This window comes from Mustela nivalis, assembly GCF_964662115.1.
Source record: "Mustela nivalis genome assembly, chromosome: 5".
NCBI lineage: Eukaryota > Metazoa > Chordata > Mammalia > Carnivora > Mustelidae > Mustela > Mustela nivalis.
This window is the reverse complement of record NC_139024.1, coordinates 38,084,084-38,090,083: the sequence shown is the minus strand read 5'-3', so window position 1 is coordinate 38,090,083 and position 6,000 is coordinate 38,084,084. Positions and strand designations below refer to the sequence as shown.

Here is a 6,000-nt window from a genome sequence, read left to right as displayed (position 1 = left end):
CCTTTGATAAGTACATAGATTGCACTCAAAATACTAAATATGATGACTCCATGAAAAATGACTCTTTAAAATTCTTTTGGTAGTTATGAAAACTGGTGGACAATAAGCAAAAGGCATCACAATTTAAATATGGATACGGATGACTTAATAGCACACTGTTAAGAATTTGTGCAAAAGGGTTAATGTGAATTGTTTATACAAAGTGAATATTAAAGGTAACCTAAGCATCTAGGAAAAGACTATCAAATAAATGCTGGGGTATCTGTGTTACGCAGTAGTTCTCAGCTATTTAAAATAATAAGCCATTAAACAAAAGTAAAAGAGCGTGACATCTCAAGATCTCGCGAGATCAGGCGTTGTTTAGGAAAAGCGGTTTCTTCCAAGACCCAGACGATCTGGCTTTCTCTTCAGAGAGTGGTCTACACAGCAGCACCTGCGCCTCACTGCTGACTCGGCCGTCCTCCCAGCCGCCTCTGATGCGCGGTACATCCCAGGCCAGCCTCTTCCTGCCTCAGGTAAAAGATAAAGAGCTGAAAAGGCATGATGGAGTCCGATGTCATTTCATAAATTATTTCTATGCATTTGAATAGAAAGTTGAAGAAAAAAAAATAGGGCCTTGGAAAGATGCATATCTGTTAATGATAGTTTCTTCAGCAGTTATTTAAGGATGATGGTGGAGATAATGTTTAGACACCTTTCATTCACAAATATGTATTAACTTATTTACATTTTGATATTTTTAGAATTTTTATTTTACTTTTCCTTTCTTCTATGCACAGTTCTTTTTTGAGACAATTTTTTTTTTCTTTAAAGATTTTTATTTATTTATTTGACAGACAGAGATCTCAAGTAGGCAGAGAGGCAGGCAGAGAGAGGGAAGCAGGCTCCCCCTGAGCAGAGAGCCCGATGCGGGGCTCGATCCCAGGACCCTGAGATCATGACCCGAGCGAAGGCAGAGGCTCTAACCCACTGAGCCACCCAGGCGCCCCTTTTTTGAGACAAATTTATACGAATTATTAAAGTACTGTTGGGGAGGGAGAATCCATTCTCTACCCTCAAGTTCTTCCAGTTGAGCTAAGGATTCAATTTACTGAGACAGATTATCAAGAGAAAAAACAGGATTTCATTACCAGAGCAAAAAGGCTTAATAATGAAATTGAGACCCCAAAGAAGTGACTAAGACAGACAGTTTCTGTATATTTTTAAGAGGTGATAGATTTATGAAGAATTTATAGGACAAGGAAAACATGTGTTTGGGAAATTTAATTAGTAATTAATAAGTGGAATTTGGGTTGAGGCGGCAGATTCATAAGAAGGTAACAAGGTTTATTCCTATAGCTTTCTCGTCTTGAAAGTTCCTGTATCTGGTGGTAAGGGTGTCTTTCTTTTTTCTTTGGACTGGGAGGGCATTTTTCATTGGGAGATTTGTTTCCTTTTTTTCAGGGGGACAAAATAGGGTCTGAGTGTCTTTGTACCAGTCATTTCCCAAGGAGCTTCAGTTCAAAATAATAATCAGTATGCCATGGGGGTACATTTAGAGGTGGCCTGCCCTGGGCCCTACAGTACAGAAACCCGAAGTGTTGAATTACATGAGCTTTTGACAAATATATACACCCAGGTGAGCTCTGCCTTTATCTAGATAAGGAGCATTTTCCTCACCTCTCCCTGATCCCTTCACAAACAATTTTCAGCCTGTTCTGTTTTCACTAAAATTTAGTTTTGCCTGTTCTAGAAATTCCTATAAAGAGAATCAGATAGAAAGTACTAATCTGTGTTTGAAAGGAATCTATTCAAAGCCCCACCCAGAGCTACGCTTATAGACAAAACTCACAGGTGTCTAGCCCTAACTCTGTTTTTCCAAGTCATGGAACCCTCCGTTGTCAGAAAAGAGACCCCAACTACAAAGAATGTTCTTCTCTAGCCTGAGAAGAGCCCCTCGAGAAACCTGCCACCTCTTGCTCTACCTGGCCAGGAATTGACCCTTTCCTACACCTACCAGGGGCTTAACTGCAACCCCCTCACATCCTTTAAACAACAACAAAACCCAAACTAACTAACAAGCAAAAACCCGTCCAGACCCAACAGAAGCTCACGGCTGATATTTCTCTTGATGTGGGTCCCTCCCCTCCCTTGGAGAGTGAATAAACTCTGTCCTGGTTCTTGCTACATGCACCAGCCACCTTAACAGTGTTCAGTTTCTTGAGCTCCGTATAGTGTCTATGAGATTCCTCCATCTTTTTGGATATATCAGCAGTTAATTCCTTTTTATTGCTAAGTGGTATATCATCATTTGAATACATTCAAATGTATTATTCAAAAGTAAAACATTTCTATGAAATCTTTCATAAGCTGAAATGCTGTAAGTTGAAGAAGCAAGAACCATTAATTCATATGGAAAAAAAATTTCAGCATTTTCAGACCCCAAAAATAACCTCTCTTAGGCTCTTCTGATTCCTTAGGACACATCTTGCTAATAGATGCACAAGACCAAGATAAAGCACTAATGCTCGCACGTTTCAGACCTATGGAGGCTTGATACTGAGAAGCTGAATGTAATTAACGAATGAAGAATTTGGCCTTACCCCTCTCACTGCTGGGAGTGCATACTGCTTCTACAATGGCTCTTTGAAAAACAAATGTTGAACGCTATTTTTGCTTTTCATTGTTTTTCATAAAAGCAAAAATCCTCTTTTGATCCCGTCCAGTTAGCAAAAGCGGGTACTAATGTAGGTCTTTCGTGAAAGTAAAAGTGGCATACGGCAAACTTTCAAAAAGCAGGGGATACCTGTATACCTGGATTTATATACCCTGCTGATAGACATTCAGGTTGTTTCCAGTCTGTGACTACTGAATAAAGTTGCTTTTAATAGTCTTACATAAGCCATTTTTGGACATACATTTTTATTTCTCCTAGGCAATTACTTTAGGCATATTTCTCTTTAAGAATTTACCCCCCTTAGGAGAACTCCTGGGTCTTAGAGGAGGTGTATGTTTAATATTAGAAATAATTGATACACAGCTCTCCAGAGTGGTTTTAAGATTTTATACTCCAAACTTCAATGTTCTAGAGGGTGGTAGTTGTTCATATATTTATGAATATCTGGTATGAACAGTTTCTTAGCATTAGCTATTTCAATAGTATTACTTTGCATTTTCTTTCCTTTTTTTTGTAAAGATTATTTATGTATTTATTTGATCATAAGTAGGCAGAGAGGCAGCCAGAGAGAGAGAGAGGAAGAAGCAGGCTTCCCATGGAGCAGAGAGCCCGATGTGGGGCTGGATCCCAGGACCCTGGGATCATGACCTGAGACGAAGGCAGAGGCTTTAACCCACTGAACCACCCAGGCGCCCCTCCCAGTTTTAATAATTGTGATTAATTTCATCATAATTATCTAGGTTACACTATACACACACACATATGTGTTTATGTGCATTTATATGTATATATCCTCTATATAAATATGTACCTATATTCATAGATACATATTCATGTATATACTCATATGTTATTTTATATACAGTCGAATATATATGTATATAGATTCTTATATAGTATTCTATAGATTCTATAGATACAGATTCTTATATAGTATAGATACATATGCATAATAATGACCACCAATTAAATGATGACTATGCTTATGACTTATTGGGTTTCTCTAGGAAAACTGCTTAACTTCTCTGTATTTCACTTACCTACATGCAAATAAAATTAATTCTAATCTGTAGGAGAAGGTTACTGAGGTTAACAAAGATAATTAAATTTGTTAGAATTTGAGGTAAGTTTTTATCTTTATATCCTACCATTTGATCTCTAAATAAAATTTCTGTTTTATTTAGTGTGGGAATTTAAATGCAGGAATCTTTATTTCCTCAGAGTGTGGCATTATTTTGCTCTTTGTTTTTTCTAAAATAAGGCAATGGAAAGTATATTGAAAACCATGTGTCTGACCTTTTTTGAGATTTATTTTTAAAGCCAGGAAGATTAAAATTGCATATTGTTTGGGCCTGAAATACAGCTTTAGTGTTTTATATTGTTATTATTTTATGTAAATACCTTTGATGGTAGGGAGTCTTAGAAGATTTTGATATGATTAGCTCCAAGGTTGTGTTCACAGTGAAACAAATGTAAAGTCAAGGGCTAAAATCCTGAGCATAACATTTTTCTGCTTTTGTTTTCATTTTTTTCATTTTATTAAGAGGATTTTTGCTTTCCCAAATACTCTTGATGCCTGAGTCTGTCAATCCACTTTCATAAGATTCTGGGACCACATAATTATAAATAAGAAAAGTTCTTACCTGAACAGCTTTCTGATCATCAGCTTGTTTACTGTATGGCCAGCCATTCTGAATAATGTAATGAATATGATATTTCCTACTCCCCTCCTTCTTTCTTTCATGCTGTGATGATCCCCAAAGAAAGTAAAAATGAGCCGATGTAATTACAAGTTCAGGGTAATATCTATAGGAGTTTAATGCAGTTTCTTATGCTTCTAAGGATATAAGCCTCTCAGTTAATCACAGTTTGAATTATCCAACTGGTTATTTTAATTTCTCCCTATGCATTGAAGATTTTTTCCTCCTTTGTTAGTTTTGGAAATAGAAAATATGCTCAGTGGACATCTTGCCTCTTACTCTAAAGGTATATCCTATTCTTATGCTGGTATAAAATTTCAGTCTATTTTTGTAAAAAATGAGTTAGCTCTTTTAATATATGGCTCAGTAATCAGTACTGAAACGGAGACCTAGATCTTTGTGAACTTTATAAGTCATGACTCAGTTTTTAAAAATTAATGCCATGATTACTATTACACACTTTGAAACCAAAGTGATGTTATCTGTGTCATCTCTTACACATCGAACCTACTATGAAAATGAGTAAGAAATAAATGTAGACTGGAAGGTGACAATGTAAGATCACATTAAGTCTACCCTTTAATATGGTTGACTTTTCAGGTCTCTTCTGTTTTGGTTTATGTACTTTTGCTCTATATCTCATCTGGAATGTTTGTAACAAGGTATGACTTTTACTTACTGTTTATAAAGAGGTCAGATCTACTTTTCCTGGCAGTTGTTAGCTCCTTCCCTTCATACCACCATGTTATTTTTTGCTTTAAACAGTCAACTATATTTTAAAGATTAAAAATGAGAAAATAAGTCTTTTTTGTTCATGGAAATACTAGTCATTTGCGTCATTATTCATTTTTGTGAAGAGATCTATATTTCCATCTGGTATCATTCTATTTCTGCCTGAGGAACAAATTTTAATATGTCTAGGAGTGAAGGTCTGATGAAAATAAATTCTGCTACTGATTTTCAGAGTTTTTATTTTGCCTTTCTCTTAAAAAGGTCTGTGTGCTGGGTATAGTAGTTTATGGTGGCAAGTTTTTTTGTTTGTTTGTTTGTTTACTTGGGTGTGGTTTTTACAATATTTGAACACATTGATATAGGTTCTTTTTTTTTTAATCTTACAAAGTTTCTGATAAATTGGCTATAATTTGAATTTTTGTCTCTCTGTACATAATTTGTCTCCCCCTCCACCCCTGGCTCTTAATGATGTTTCTTCTTTCATTTTTTCATTTTGATTATAGTGTACCTTACTGTCCTTATTTGGGGTGTTTACTTGAGCTGCTTTGTTTTGTGGATTTGTAGCTTCTATGACATTGCGTAAGTTTTGACTATTATTTCTCCAAATGTTCTTTTCTGTTTCTTTCCTTTATTTCCAAAATACTAGATTTGTTTATATTGTTTTACAGGTCACTGATGTTCAGTTTACTTATTTCAGTCCTTTACTCTCTGGGTTTTATATTTGATGGTTTATATTAATATATTTTCAACTTCACTGATCTTTTCTTCTGTTAATCTAATTTGTTGTTATGCCATCTACTATCTTTTTCATTTCACATACTGTATTTTTCTTCATAGAATCTCATTTTGGTACTAAATCATTTTCATATTTTCTACCTTTTTCTTGAATATATGTAGCTTATTTATAATAGT

At 35.4% G+C, this 6,000-nt stretch overlaps 1 long non-coding RNA gene across 1 annotated transcript in view; it reads left to right on the top strand.

Moving 5' to 3' along the window:
* The first annotated feature begins 386 nt into the window (after positions 1-386).
* The window catches only part of LOC309864395, a 138,965-nt gene continuing 133,351 nt past the window's right edge, over positions 387-6,000 (top strand). The window contains exon 1 of the long non-coding RNA XR_014311497.1: positions 387-515. This is a non-coding gene — a long non-coding RNA (uncharacterized lncRNA). The remainder of the gene's footprint in view (positions 516-6,000) is intronic.